This window comes from Cherax quadricarinatus, chromosome 6 (genome assembly GCF_038502225.1).
Source record: "Cherax quadricarinatus isolate ZL_2023a chromosome 6, ASM3850222v1, whole genome shotgun sequence".
NCBI lineage: Eukaryota > Metazoa > Arthropoda > Malacostraca > Decapoda > Parastacidae > Cherax > Cherax quadricarinatus.
In genome coordinates, this window is record NC_091297.1 from 12325255 (window position 1) to 12342102 (window position 16848).

At 37.9% G+C, this 16848-nt stretch overlaps 1 non-coding gene across 1 annotated transcript in view; it reads left to right on the plus strand.

The window, feature by feature from the left end:
• The window catches only part of LOC128692120 (uncharacterized), a 55825-nt gene extending 42948 nt beyond the window's left edge, over positions 1 to 12877 (plus strand). The window contains exon 2 of the transcript XR_011391160.1: positions 791 to 12877. This is a non-coding gene — a transcript (uncharacterized protein). The remainder of the gene's footprint in view (positions 1 to 790) is intronic.
• The last annotated feature ends 3971 nt before the right edge of the window (positions 12878 to 16848 follow it).

Consider the following 16848-nt stretch of genomic DNA (forward strand, 5'->3'; position numbering starts at 1 on the left):
GGTTAAAATAAGTTCTGTAATAATATATCGCGAACCACTTTATTACTAGCTAGATAAAGCAGGTTCGACTATATATTATTATTGGGTACAGTATGAATCATCAAAAGTACTCTCATTGTATTATATTGTATTATATTATATTATTATTACGTTAGGTATTACGAATGTGTAACCACTACTGTAGTGACCAATTGGTGGTTCTAGAATTGACGCCACGCGTTGCCTTCTGGCAGAGCTGAAGTTATACTATGGAGTAGTTGAGTGAGTCAGTCAGCTCCTAGCTCTGACTCGGTACGGGTCTTCAACCCAAAGCTCCTAGCTTAAACTAAAACTTTGTACCAAGTCTATTGTCTTGCCTTTGCCATTAGTTTCCTGAAGTCTGGTAATTCATGTCACTTATGAAAGATAACTATTTCGTTACCCTAGACCTTTCTAAAGGAGTTAAATGGTGAGATTAGTAGATTATTAATTGAAATTATTGTATCATACTCTGTTAATGAGAATTTGAACGTAAGATTGGGTTCCTTGCTGTATAGTATTTCATTTATAATTGCTTGTGGTTATTTTAATTCACTAACCAAATACCAATGAAGCTAAACGATTGGTAATAAAATAAAACTAACAAAAAATTGGAGTTATTTGTGCCCCTATTGTTACGGTGAAGATTAAGTCGTAACAGTTATCGTCAGTTTTACAACCAATATGTATGCCTTATTCAGCACTAGATTTTTTCAGATATTGTCTTATCACTTTAGTAATTATGTAGTAGTAATATTTCTTTTTCTAATAGGTTCAGAGAGCTGGATTAAATCTTCCCAGGGGCTATGTGGGGCCTGTGGGTCAGTGGTCCTTGCTGTATGGTATACAGGTATTTCACACTTTTTTCTTAATAAATTAAATTACATTTGTTTCATACCATGTATGTCCTCATGCACGTAATTAAATTGAAAGTGGTGTATGTGTGTTTTTTAACTTTTAAACTGTTCAAATGTAGATCTACGTTCACCTGTGTGGCGCTCCGAATATTTTGAAAAATAAAAAAAAAATTTTGTTTTTAAATTGAAGAGGGCAATTTTCTGTGTGGTATAGACCAAAAAAAAAAAAAAATTTAGGACCAGTACTTACAGAGATTTAAGACCACGAAGTTGTCTCTGGATCCTCACCTGACGGCAACATCCAGTCCTGCCGCTTGCAGAAGTGTTGCCAATTTACCTTTTTTTCTCGTTTTTATTTTAATTTATATAATTTTTATGCTCTGATAATTACAATTTATAATAGTTCTTGTGATTTCATAGCCAATTTTTGTTTTGACACTAATAATATATACTGAAATAGTACTCAAATTGTAACAATCACACTGACAGGTGAACATTTTCACCTGCCCTGGTCATTTACTATTGTCTAGAAAAATATACATAGTATTTATAGGTCCCAGCAATGTTTTAGACACGCTGGAGTATGAAACTCCTTGAAAAATGGTGTTATGACAAGGGTCAGATAAGTGATATTTGATGAATGTGCCCTGCTGGAGGGAACCTTGCCTTTATATATGTTTACTCTTGCACACAAACATGTCTTCGTATGTCTGCCTGACTATCTGTCTGTCTATCTGTACATCTATCTGTCTATCTGCCTAGCTCTGCTTATCTGTCTGTCCAGTTCAGCTTATCTGTCTTGTGTGTGTGTGTGTGCCTGGAGTATATTATGAACTCCTTGAAGAATGGTGTTGTGACAAGTGTCAGATAACAAGTGACATTTGATGAATGTATGCTGCTGGAGGGGGGAACCTTGCCTTTATATGTTTTTACTCTTGCACACAAACATGTCTTTATATGTCTGTCTTTCTGCCTGTCTACCTGTACATCTATGTCTGCCTAGCTCTGCTTATCTGTCTGTCCAGTTCAGCTTTTGTCTTTCTGTCTTCTGTGTGTCCCTGGAGTATAATATGAATTCCTTGAAGAATGGTGTTATGACGAATGTGTGCTGCTGGAGGTGGGAACCTTGTCTTTGTATGTTTTTACTCTTGCACACAAACATGTCTCTGTATGTCTGTCTGTCTCTATCTGTACATCTCTCTGTCTGTGTCTATCTGTCTACCTCTGTTTCTCTCTCTTTCCATCTGCCTGTGTGTGTCTGTCTTTCCATCTGCTTGTGTCTGTATCAGGGAGTGGCTAGTAAACCTGTTGGTTTGTGGTGTATGGGCAGCTCCCTGATTGCTGAGCAAGTGATACTGCTGTTACTTGCATCATGTTTATTTATGTCTTATATCTACAAACACTATAGAACTTGGCCTGGAATTTTTAGGTTATCCTAAGTAATTTACATTATAATAACTGTATTTATGAGTACATGTGAGAGAGAGAGATATAGACAGAGATACAAATATGCACTGATATAGACAGATAGACAGAGATATAGATAGAGATATAGACAGATACAGACAGAGACAGCCAAAGCCAGCCAGCTAGCCAGCCAAATACATAAGAACATAAGAAAGAAGGAACACTGCAGCAGGCCTACTGGCCCATGCAAGGCAGGTCTATGTCACCCCCCCCCCTCCCAGCTTAGACCAATGACCCACCTAGTCAGGTCACATCCACTGAAAGAAGGAGCACAACATCTGACCCAGTAGAACAAGCTAGTCAGGTCCAACTCACACCCACCCACACCCGCTCATGCATTTATCTAACCTATTTTTACTTTTCTCTTAAAATGTGAGTGTTAATATGACATGACATCAGTGAATCACTGGTGTTTGCCACGCTATTTGCTCTAGCTGGAGCTCAGTTGAACTGGTGCTCCCTCTAGGTACTAAGTGGTCCCCTTTTTTCATAGTGCGCACACTGAGTGCACAGACCCGTTTTTTCATGTCTAGGCGAATCAGGTCTATCGCGCCAAATTTGAAGGAATGAAAAATAAAACTTGGATCTACGTTTGGAGCCCCCCACACATGAATGTAGATCTACGTGTGGACAGTTTGAGGGTTAAGGATGTATATTTAAATTTGTTAACAGAATTTATTTCTGTTAATGTATTACAGTAGGGCACCACAAATACAGACTGGATGGAGCTGAAACTTCAAATACCATTGCTTATCCACATTTTTAAAGGCATAATTAAACAACGTACACACTTGTATTTCTAGTTGTAGAGTAACTTTATTAGTGTGTTTACATGTTTACCTTTGTTCCTAAAAAAGAAAATGTTGCATAGATTTGATGAATTGGGTTAAATAGTATTGATCTTGGAAATTTTATTCCCAGATTTCAGTTTTCTTTGGATTTCTGATTCCAGAGGGTCTAGCATAACTTAAGGCTCCTGAAGTTCTCTGTATTGAAGTCTGGATTTGTGATGTCTTTTTGTATATAGCTTTTGACATGCAGTACTTTGTTTTAGAACTCTTTTTATCTGATTAAAAGTGGCATTGACAAGAATCTTTTGTAATTGGAAATATTTGGATTCTCATTTTGTGAAGTAGTTAGTGTTGTTTATTATAGATGTTTATGAACAAAACACTTGCCTAAAATGTTACAAAGACTGAACATTTGTTATATTTCAAGAAGGCAGCAGCTTTGATCGAAGTTTGGCTCTTGTTTACAATTTGATTTAGTGTTCACATGGAAGAGATAAGAAAAGTAGAATGTAATATGTGATAGTTTTGTATTACCGTGGTGGAATTTTATTGTTCCAATTGGAAAATGCTGTAAATAATTGGATACTTTTTAAATATAAGTAATGAGGCAAGTAAACTTCTCTAAGTAAAGGTTAAGATTGAAGTTTATGGACAAATGGGAAGGAGGAAAGGAGGGACAAACTACAGTATCCTTAAGGTGAATGTTTTAACAACAAAATATAATTTGCACAGTGGTGGTGTAAAAGGCCTATAAAAAAGTTAATGTACAGCCATATGCTTTGTGATGTAATTAGCAATACTGGATTGTATATTAACCCTTAACTGTGGTAATGACCTCCTTGTGCATTTCTTGTGCATTATAATATAAAATATAATACATTCCTATAACATTGAAAACTATTAATTACCAGTATATAAAAGGAAGGTTTTTGGCTTAGAAGCCTAGTGTCATAGGTTAATAAAATTCTGCATGAACTCAAATATTTATTTTTAAAGTTAGTGGAGTATGCACACTATACATAATGGGTTGATTTTTCAATTAATGTGTATGGTTTTTAAGCAGTAACACAACACCCAGAAAACATAGTGTTCATATGTGCCATGTGATCAACACGTCTCCTGGAGAAGTGTATGCCAATTAAGTGATGTTTCATCAATTTTTAAGAAAAGTTTTTCATACAAAGGGATTTTGTGCCTTTTACATCACTGGGAGAGACAGATCATGTTTCTGCTTGTTCTACACATTATTACTGAGTATCTTCCTCAGTCCATAACACATGTTGTATATACTATCATTACTAGTATCACTTTTCACTGCTGTCGGGTATAATTTTATAGCACCACTGCCAATGTGCTCTACCCATCTAGTAGTGTCCACACATGCTTCTACTAATTTAACATGTGTATTATATGCATTATATTTATTGTCTTTATCAAAATGTAATACTGTACATTGTATGTTGTAAATATCACTAGTGATATAACCTGCTCTCAAGAGTACTGTTATACAAAACAACAACCATGTTCTTTTCCCATCAAGTATCATGCTTTACCATCACTTCCAATTCCTGGTGGCACATGAAGTATACACAGGTTTTTTTACTGGATTTGAATATGACTTAACACCCGAGATATTAGTCAGCATGTCATCTTACTTTAGTCAGGCCTACAAAAATAATTTTAATAGATTTAATGCCCAATTTCCTATGTGCTGTGGATTTGTGATAAACACTTTAAGGGTTAAATAACAATGACTATAAGGATATATTGTTAATAAAAGTACTGGTACATATATAGTTTAATGTGAAAATAGTATTTAATGTATTGTACTTCATAATTTTAGATTATGGAAATATTGGTACAGCAGTTATACAACAGCTAAACAGATGTATTAATTTATTAATAATGAAAAAACCTCATAAATGTTATTTTGTGGAAAAAAAAATAATTTGTCATTTATTGAATGAAAGATATTAACCCTCTGACTGTTTCAGTCGTATATACGTCTTACGAGCCACTGTGTTTGACGTATATATACTCATAAATTCTAGCGGCTTAATCAAGCAGGAGAAAGCTGGTAGGCCCACATGTGAGAGAATGGGTCTGTGTGGTTAGTGTGCACCATATAAAAAAAAAATCCTGCAGCACGCAGTGCATGATGAGAAAAAAAAACTCCGACCGTTTTTTTTTTAATTAACCCGTAAACTGTCCAAATGTATATATACGTTTTTTCAACATTTGAAAGTATGTAAAAAAAGTAGACCTTCTTTTTGTATTTTTACATTTGAAAATGTGTAAAAATCTTTGATCTACTTTTTTTTTTTTTTTTTTTTTTTTTTTTTTTTTTTTTTTTTTTTTTTTTTTGTTATATTTGAAAATATGTAAAAAAATGTAGATCTGCTTTTGTAGCACTGCACATGTGAACGTAGATCTGCTTGGACCGTTTACGGGTTAAAATGCTGACTTTGTGGTCTATTTTCGTATAGTATTAATGGTTGTATTATCATTTTCTTGGTCTCATTTGATAGAATGGAAAACATATTATAGAAATAGAGGTGATTTTGATTGGTTTCACTATGAAAAGAACCTTGAAATGGAGCTCAAAGTAGGGGAGATGTTTAATTTTTGCCGATGTTCAAAAGTAAACAAATGATGTCATTTTCCAATAAATGCCCAAGCAGCCATTCTAATATGCAGTAATGAATGGGTTGACATTATTTGTATAATTATTACAATATTGCAGTAGTCTGCATAACAGTAAATCTTCTATTTTTTGTTTGAATAAAAATTCAAAATAGAAAGCAAGAGTAATATCAGAAGGGCCTGGAGATGTGGCTGATGAACAAAGAAAATGTTATTTAGAGCCAGAAATGTCTGCATTGTTCATTCTGGACACTATTTTGAAATTGTCACATTTTTTAATTTTCGTGAAATTGGCCAAATTGCAAATTTCAGACCACATTATTGGGTAGTTAAAATCAGTAAATGGGCAGTTTCTTGTACTCAATCGATAGAAAAAATGGAGTTCTAAAGAAATAGCCATGAGTTTGGTCAACTGGAACAATGGAATCGGCCGAAAATAGGGCTCAAAGTGGGCGAAATCGCCGAGGTCACTAACTTTGCGAGAGCGTAATTCCATCAGATTTTCCATCAAATTTCGTTCTTTTGGTGTCATTACAATGGGATTGTGGTGGATACAGATGAGATTTTTTTTTTTTTTTTTTTTTTTTAATTTTGCGACACCAGGAGACACCTCAGGATTGGGGGTTGCGACAGTCAAGGAGTTAAAATGGAGTAATAAGTACATTTGAAAAAGTTGTAGGGTAGTAGCTTAGTTCGTTTTGGGTCAGAACTAATAATACAGTTACAGCAGTGTATCTTTTATCTTTGCCAGTGTTACCCCTCAATCTATCATTTTAATGCCTAACCAATTTTTCAATGAATATTGCCCAGTCAGCACATGCCACATACTGTTATAACCGCTAATGCTTAGGCTGGAAACTTTGAACAGAATTTTGTTTTTTGATGTAAAAGAATTGCCTAAATGTTGAATTACTTGTACATTAATTAATATAAAATAAACCTTTTCATAAAATGACTTAGTGTTGTGCAGTTTTCTTGCAGTGTGCTCTGAATAGTGCTACCAAAAATTTGATAGTGCATCAAAGTCTTGATATTGTCTGCTGTAGAGTGTTAGACTTGGCTGACTCAAAAATATTGGTATACACAATGTAGCATTATATTACCTGCAAAATATTGGTACTACATGCCATTATACACAACTGACAAACCATTCTACTTGCAGTTGCATTCTGGAAGCTGCTTGTGCCTCCCGCACTACATATTTATCAAGCTATTTTGAACACTTTAGTTGATCTCTGGATATTAACCATGGCACTCAAGAGGAATACAGTAGGGCACTAACTTAAAATGCTAATGTGTTCCTGAACATTGTTTGTTACTTGGGTGTTTGCAACTCAGAACCTATTATTTCCCTAGACACTCGTATTATAATACTTGCCTTTCTGAACTACTGTTTTTCACACCTAAGAATAATTTTCAATTTTTTTTAGATTCAGTACTCTTGTTCAGTTGCAAATAGTCTCAGACTGTTTATAGACTGTGAATAGTTACAATATATGCAGTGTACAGCCTTGATTTATGACATCATTCATTTCTGGCACTGGCACTTTAGAACAAGAGTATTTAGGATCATTACAAAAATTCAAATAAATAATTTTATATAATTTTTTTAGTTGTAAAAAGTTCATTCATATATTTATGAAAGGATTCAGGGAAACAGCCAGGCATGAGTCCTGGAGGTGGGAAGTACAGTGTCTGCACTTGGAAGGAGGGGTAGGGATGTTACAGTTCAGAAGGCTGTCTGAACTATGATGTCAACATGCCTCTGGCAAGATGGCACTTGAATGAGTGACTGAAAATGTTTCCTCTTTCAGATTGCTCTTCCTTGATGTATTAAAAGAAAATAGAAGACTTACCAAGAACCATAGATTTAATATTTACAATTTTTAATACTTAATTATAAACATTTTTCCTCTATTAGTTTATACCAAAGGCATTCCTGCTTTCTGTATGTTCATTTTATACGTGTATAGAGAGCTCCTTCTTTGAATTTTTAACAGTTAAATGCAGAAGGGTTTACTAAGCCCTTACCTGTGCTTTCAGCATTATGATCTCCTTTTATGATGTGCATGGCTTAGGGAAAAGAATTGTAGCCCACTAATACCATGGCTTAAGGGTAATGTCTGAACTCAGAAGGAGGGGCGGGGATGTTGCAGATGGGAGAATCTGAATGTGATGTCAGCACACTTCTGGAAAGACGACAGTTGAATGATAAGATAAGATAAGATTTCGTTCGGATTTTTAACCCCGGAGGGTTAGCCACCCAGGATAACCCAAGAAAGTCAGTGCGTCATCGAGGACTGTCTAACTTATTTCCATTGGGGTCCTTAATCTTGTCCCCCAGGATGCGACCCACACCAGTCGACTAACACCCAGGTACCTATTTGCTGCTAGGTGAACAGGACAATAGGTGTAAGGAAACGTGTCGAAATGTTTCCACCCGCCGGGAATCGAACCCGGGCCCTCCGTGTGTGAAGCAGGAGCTTTAGCCACCAGGCCACAGGGCCACCATGGTGAATGTGTTTTTCTCTTTGAGTCACCCTGCCTTGGTGGGAGATGGCCGTTAAGTTAAAAGAAAAATAAAATTCACATTTGTTTGGTAGAGATTTGCCAAGAATTGTGAATTTAATATTTACACTTTTCTTGAGGTTGAATTAAAAAATTATTATTTTTTACCAAGTTTTTTTTTTTTTGTATTTTGTGTTCGTTTTATGTGTGGAAAGTTCATTTTGATTAATTAATGTAGTCCATTTGGACTAAATTGCATTCTGTAATCACTACCATCCCTACTGCTGCTGCTGTGTATTGGATACGTTGGCATGTTAGATGTTTGGGTCATCAGTAACTCGCACAACACCCTTCACACAGTTATCCTTACCACTGCCATCTCACACAGTATACCCAATCTCTCTAACTCTCACCCTCACAATGATGATCATAAGTGAATACGTAGTTAGATATGATGCAGGACGGGTGGGAGTAAATAGGAGAGTGAGCAACAGAGGGAGGCAGTCCAGCTGCAATCTTTCTTCTTCATGTCTGTCACCCCATTCCTCTCACACCACACTCAACCACAGCAGTGAGGAAGAGGAGAGCATTGTATTAAACATGGCAACTTGAAAGGTAGGAAGGAAAAAGAGAGTGAAAATGAGAAAGAGGGAGATAGTCCAACTGTTGCTTTTCCCTACAGATCTCTACTGCACTTTGTTATACTTTATTGTATCTCTCTACTGCTTCACTAACATGCATTTGTAACATAAACAATGTTTAATAATATTTGTGGGTAAAATGAACAGTACTCAATGTAGAATATTGGGTAAATATTATTAAAAAATATAATTGAAATTCAGTGCATAATTTTTTTTTTCAACAAGTCGGCCGTCTCCCACCGAGGCAGGGTGACCCAAAAAAGAAAGAAAATCCCCAAAAAGAAAATACTTTCATCATTCAACACTTTCACCACACTCACACATTATTACTGCATAATATCAGTGCATAATGTCATGGCTTATAACATGAGTGTCTATGGAAAAATAGATTCTGAGTTGAATTTTCAGGAACACAAATTGGAGCCCCACCATATTTGCATTGAATACTGATGCTTGATACTGTATTGTCTTGCTCATTAGAAGGGAAAGCATGTTTGTAATTCATTGGTTCCAAAGTGCCAATGTTGTAAGTATGGATCATTGTAAGTCTGAGCCGTACTGTACTTGTGATAGTGGAGGTATTAAGAAGCACAATAATCATGAATCTATGTGATGGCCTTCATAGTATAAAGTTTTCTAGTCAGCTCTATGAAGTGCTGCAGAGTAAAAAATATCAGAGATGTACAGTGATACAGAATACTTGAGCATTCCAGTATAACCAGCTACTGACCACTCTGCATCCACATCAACACTACCACAACTATCCACCTCAGTTTGCTAGGCCTATATCAACCTTCAGTACACTTCCATTTCAAGGAGAAAGTAGTACTAGACTGTAAGGTAAGTTATGCTCTTGTAATTTTTATCTAGTACTTACAGTAGTACAAAAATTGAAACTTGTCACAGGTGTCTGAAACATAACTCTAATTTTCTTATGCAGTATATTTACTCCATGTAATGCTGTTTTATGTTACAAGTTGATTTTTGGTAACATAACCCATGCATTATGAAGAGGGTGTACTATACTTAGTGCAGTCATGATTGCTCTTTTTGTTAACACATTTGTAGTTTCCCTCCTAGGCAGGGTGATGCAAATAAGAAAATGCATTCAATGTCGCTTGATAAATAGCTGTCTGTCTAAAAGGGTACATGTAATATTTTTCAGTGGTAACTCCTTGAACTGTTAGATCCTCACTAAACTTACAAAGTTCAGGCATTATGTTACCCACCTCTTGAAATTCAGCTTCCTAGTTTACCTGAATGCCTTTATTTATATTACTTTGCTTACACCCCAACATCACCTCAGGTCCCAAAGGTCACTAATCTCTCTTCATCTCCTACATGCTCACATATGCTTGTTGGATATTCAGATCCCAACCTCTCCAAAAACTCTCTTTGTACCCTCTCGCAACTCTTAAACAATGGACATACCATTCACTACTTTCCACCAATTCTAGATTTATACATCCTCTTAATCAACTTGTTTTGTTCCTTTCTTTATACATAATCACACCATCTCAGAAGCCCCTATTCTGTTCCTTGAATTATACCCTTGATATATGTCCCTTGTTAATATAATGTCTTGGAGATCTAAACTTTCTTAATTGTCCTGGCTTAAACTAATACTCTTAGAGTTCAGAATTTGTTCTATAAATATGAGAGCTTTCCTTCTCTTACAAAAATTACATGCTATTTTTGCCATAGTGTATGTATTATGTATATACATGTATATGTATGGACAGTATTTGCACCTGAATATAGTAGTGGAGGTTGCATCACTCAGCAAAGACCTCTGTTGCTCTCCTCACAAGTATGATGCTGCTGCTACAAGTGTTAACCTTTTTTTTCTGCTTTGATTCTGCTCAGTTAATCAGGGTTTTTATTCACTAGTTTCTATTCTTCCTCTTTCTCCATCTCCTCTTTTCTCTTTTTCCTTTCTGTTCTCATTTTCTCTTATTCTCCTACTTTAGAACTACAGTAATGTTGTCAAATACTTCTTGAAATGATGCACATTCTTTGTTTCTTGATTTTTTTTAATTTAAAGGAATTAAAGATTTAGTGTTAAAGGTTAATATTTTGTGTGTGTGTGTGTGTGTTTTAGATAATGATTAGACCAGTTTCTCAAACAATGGATTGTAGCCTACAAAGGAAATGGGAGCAGGGGTAAACCTTAAATGATTGGAGGACTGTCTGGCAAATTGGCTGAGAAACACTGGTCTGGACAATGTTTGAAATTGAGTTTCAGAGTAAATTTTTAGTTTGCACAATGTTTTTTGTATGAACTGGTTCCCATGTTGTGTGTTGACAAAAGTATGATACATATAACAGTATTTAGAACTTAATAAAATTTCAATGAGTGAAAACTCTGACTAATGTAAACACAGCATTGATTACAATAAGGTTATATGATGCAGGTGTCCTGTGCTTTATGGCAGCCTTGCCCTCAAGACTTAATTCTGAATAATAAGAAACTTTAATGTTTTGTGAATGCAGTTATTGCATATGGTGAATGTGTAATGCACATATTGAATTAGCAATTGATATGGAATAGCTCATAATAGTAATTTGCTTGAAGTGAAAAAAACAGTGTACAGTAAACCTTCACTTCAGTGGACCAATAGGGAGGAGCGGGTAGTCAAAAATGGGATTGTGGTGGATACAGATGAGATTTTGTGATCATAACAATAATGGATCTAGGTAGTAGGTTGGTAGACAGCAACCACCCAGGGAGATACAACTGTCCTGCCAAGTGAGTGTAAAACAAAAGTCTGTAATTGTTTTACATGATGGTAGAATTGCTGGTGTCCTTTTTTCTGTCTCATAAACATGCAAGATTTCAGGTACGTCTTGCTACTTCTACTTACACTTAGGTCACACTACACATACATGTACAAGCATGTATTATACATACCTCTCTGGGTTTTCTTCTATTTTCTTTGTAGTTCTTGCTCTTGTTTATTTCCTCCTATCTCTATAGGAAAGTGGAACAGAATTCATCCTCCATAAGTCATGCGTGTTGTAAGAAGCGACTAAAATGCCGGGAGCAAGGGGCTAGTAACCCCTTCTCCTGTATAAATTACTAAATTTAAAAAGAGAAACTTTCATTTTTCTTTTTGGGCCACCGTACCTCAGTGGGATATGGCCAGTTCGTTGACAAAAGATGATGATTAATGGACAGTTCTATAACCAGCATGCTATGACCATTGTCTGAATCCAGTAACCCATTTTATTTTGTCCCATATTTCTGGAGCATTTTCAATTAAGGCTTTACTGTATATCGCAAAATAGTTAATTTTGTTGTATAAATGGACATGTGCATCATATGTCATAGTAATATTTTGTTGGTCAGGAGTAATATCAAGTCAGTTTTACTAGTAACTATATTTGATGAATTTTGCCATTAAATATATATGCAGAACATTTTTGGTAAATTCTGTACTTGAGGGCACAGCTACTCCATAGAAATACTAATGATTGGCAATGTTTATGTCTGTTATTGTGAAGAAATATAAATACTGGTATTATTCACATTTTTGTTGCCACCATATGCTGGTTATTAATTTTCTAAAGTGCATTATTCTTTTTCCTTTTAACTAAAAGGAAAAACAGCTGTAATTTGCTGCTACATGGTACAATATGAGAGCACTGAACACTAATTGGCTACATTTTTATTTGTTGATTTTCCTAAAGTTCACAGTTATGGTGCTCATGAATTATATGATGCTGATCTAATTTTTTGAAAAAAAAAAAGACTTGCTTTTTGCTTTACAATAAATATATATTACTTGTACCCTGTTGAATATTTGTTAATATTTTTTGCTGATGGAAAGAAAATGTCGTACATTGTTTTTGTTATATACCAGTAGGTTTATTTTGTTTATTGACTTTAATTTATAATTTATTTTATAGAAAAGCCTGCACTGGTTAACAATAAAGTAAGCAAATTACTAAATTTAGTTTTATTTGCCCTACCTCATTAGGAGACAGCCTGTTAAAAAATTATTTGCAGATTTACTTTATTAAATTTGCATGATGGTTCTCAATTTTTTTTTATTCTTTTGGAGCATTCTAAAATGAATGGTCCTATAAAATTTTTAATCTGTAGCTGAGGAAACACCTGTCTAGCAGTAACTAGGGTAATCTGGCTAGTAATTCTGGCCTCCCTGACAGCAGGCTCTTTGTGTTCAGTGGGAGATTGTTGTCTCCACTGTCATGATCATACTGGCTGGGCTTTGGCTCTTTCACTAAATATTACCCTTTGTGTTTTGCCATACACTGCAGACCTTCATTAGTCCCCTAAACTACCTACCATTATGAAGATCAGAAAATAATTGTTTGGATTTTTAACCCAGAGGGTGAGCTACCTAGGACAACCCAGTAACTTTTATTCCCCATTCGCCTCTTAAGGGGGGCTCCTGGCCGTGGCGAAGAGGCTCTTGGTCTCAGGAATCATATCCTTTGGTCTCCTTCCTCAGATCGAGTCTAAGTACCCTCCAATCCTCCCTTCCCTGTCCCATCCTTCCTATCCCCCCCCCCTTTTTTTTTCCCCTTTCCTTCCCTCTCCTAACCCTCCTCTTTCCCCATCACGTTTGTAGTCTCTGGGGTCTCCCCCCTCTGGCATTACAGTTTCTAGGTAGGGGGAAGTGTGCTGGGATTCATCCCACTCCATGGGGTCCCTTGGGGGTGGTGTGATTTGCCATGGAATCTTAATTGTCTGGAGGTGCCCTGCTCCCTTCCTGGATTTTTGAGAAGTGGGTGGGGTGTCCTGCAGATGATGGGTGTATCTCCAGAAGCTGCATGTCAATTCTGGGAGGTGGCAGCTGAAGGAGGTATGCTTTGTGGCTGGTTTCCAACCACCCTTTCTTTTGTCTGCTGAGGTGGCTTGGTAGATGTGAGGCTGCTATCCTGGAGCGCTGGTTTACTGGCATGAAGGGTAGGGTATGGCACAGGTTCCATGCTGCATCTTCACTGCTCTTGGGGTCAAGGCTCCCTCGGATGAGGGGAGGAACTTGTGGCCCTTCCCTGCCTTCTAGTGACTGTTCCTCTTATCCCTCTTTTTTTTTACTTTCCTTCTTTCTTTTTTCTTTAAAATAACAACAAAGAAGATTACACGGAAGAAGCACCACTATCGTGGAGTCTTCATGTCACGTGGGGGTTCTGCTGGAATTGGCTAAAATCACACACATGGACAGCTGGTAACTTCTTATTATGGGCACTAAGGATGGAACCGCCATGCCTGTCCTGCCGTCTCTGCTACCCTGCTCTCAACTAACTACTATCGTGCCCAGAGGGAGAGTGACATTCAAATAACATGCTTGGTCAGCAGAATGACTCAATAACGGTCAGTGATCATGTAAGGGGGACGGTGAATCAATAATGGTTCATATGACTCGCTATGACACTACTGGTAACTGATACTACTGAGATTCGTTCTGTGATAACCCTTCTCCTCCCAGGCACCTTTCTGATCCCACATCCTATTCTGACTTTGACTCGTTATTGGACCATTCTCTAGACTCTTCCCATACCCCTGTACCTTCTGCTGGTGATGCTCCAGGTGCTGGGGCACCACCTGTTTGTTAATGCTGCTGCTTCTCGCATGCCTTAGCTGGAGTTTACCTGGAGAGGGTTTTGGGGGTCAATGCCCCCGTGGCTCGGTCTGAGACCAGGCCTCATGGTGGATCAGGGTCTGATCAACCAGGCTGTTACTGCTGGCCGCACGCAAGGTGACATACAAACCACAGCCTGGTTGGTCAGGTACTGACTTTAGGTGCCTGTCCAGTGCCTTCTTAACCCTTTGACTGTTTCCGACGTATAAATATGTCTTACGAGCCAATGTTTCTGACGTATTTATACGCACAAATTCTACCGGCTTCAAATCAAGCGCCAAAGGCCTGGTAGGCCTACACGAGAGAGAATGGGTCTCAGTGGTCGGTGTGCACCCTGTGAAAAAAATCTGGGACCCAGCGGTGCATTGTGGGAACGCCATGTTGTTAGTCCATTTTCACCATGCCTCTCGGTAAGAAGTTCCTCACTCCTCGGCGGATTGGAGGTCTTTTGTTCCCAAGTGATAGCTCTAACAGCGATGAAAATGTCAGTGACAGTGAATTCCAGGGTTTTGAAGTGAGTGTTACTGGAAAAAGTGCCCAGGATAACGTAATTAGTGATGAAAACCCAGATGACCCACAACCTTCCACCTCTGGTGCTGTGCCGGCTTGTTCACGTACACGTTCGCCTGTACCAGGACGAAAGAGGAAACTATTTGGTCGTGTACAACACCCAGATGATAGCAGTGATAGTGATTTCAAGGTCATTGAAAGCAGTTCTCGTGACAGTGAGAGTGAATATTCCCCAGTGAAGCGGCAGTATGTACGACGTAGCATGCGGTCTGGTAGTGTTTCATATGTTGTTCCAAGGGGAAGGAGAAACTCTGGGAGCACATCCCGTGGCCCTACACCACGACCTGATAGTGAAGATGACGATATTGTAACGATGGGTATGAATGGTGACAGTGAGGGAGGAGGCAGTGGTGGTGATAGTGAGGGTGGCACGGCCCATGTGGCACCACCAGCAGGCCACGCTACTACCCACGCTGCCGACGCAGCACAACAACCAGCCTCACCCTACCCCACACTCCCACAACCTGCACAACCACAACCTGCACAACCACAACCACGGTACAATATCCAGACCCCACCAGCAGACCGCATCTGGGATTGGCAGGACGGTGACGAGTTTGTTCCCAGTCCCCATGACTTTGATGAAACACAAAGTGGAATAAAGCCATCTTGTCCACTTGGGAACAATGCCAGTGAACTGGACTGCTTTGAGTTATTCTTCGATGAACCCCTGATGGACATCATTGTCAGGGAAACAAACACATACTGTGATTACACCATGGCAAATACAATTCTCTCGCCAAAATCACGGCTACACAAGTGGAAGGAGACAACTGTGGCAGAGATGTACCTGTTTTTTGCCACAATAATGCTTATGCCACATGTGTATAAGCACACTGTCACCACATACTGGGCAACAGAACGCCTGATTTCAACTCCAGGTTTTAGTGACATTATAAGTGTCAATCGTTTCCTGATACTGTTATGTATGTTACACTTTTCAGACAAAACCAGGCCTGACAGAAGCGACAGGTTATATAAGATCAGAAATGTGTTTATGTACCTGAAACAAAAGTGCTGCATGTATTTTTATCCCTTCAGGAAGCTTGTTATTGATGAGTCCTTGATTTTATTCAAAGGAAGACTCTCATTCAAGCAATATATACCAAGCAAGAGGAAACGCTTTGGTATAAAGCTGTTTGTACTGTGTGATTGCAGAAGTGGTCTTGTTTTAGATATTATTGTGTACACTGGCAGTAATACTTTGAGAGATACCATGAAGTTATTGGGTATCTCTGGTGATGTGGTTCGAACAATGATGGAACCATATCTTGGTAAGGGGCATATGTTATTTACTGATAACTGGTACACAAGCCCCTTACTCAGTGATTTCTTGCGAGTGAACTTGACAGACGTGTGTGGCACAGTGCGTGGTAATCGTAAACATATGCCAAGGTTCAACGCTGGCACTCGCAGAGGCGAGGTGCAAGCCTTTGCTGCCAATGACATCATGGCATTTCGGTGGCATGACAAACGTGATGTCACATTGTTGACATCAGTTCACAGAAACGAAATGGTACCCAGTGGCAGGGACAACAGAGAGACCAATAAACCCATTCTAAAGCCTGCAGCTGTCATGGACTACAACCTCAATATGCACTTAGTGGACAAATGTGACATGCAGATTGGGTTTGCAGACTGTGTACGCAAGAGTTATAAGTGGTATATAAAACTTTTTTTCCATCTTGTTGATATCTCTATGTTAAATGCTTATAACATATACAAGTTGAAGACCAACAAAACA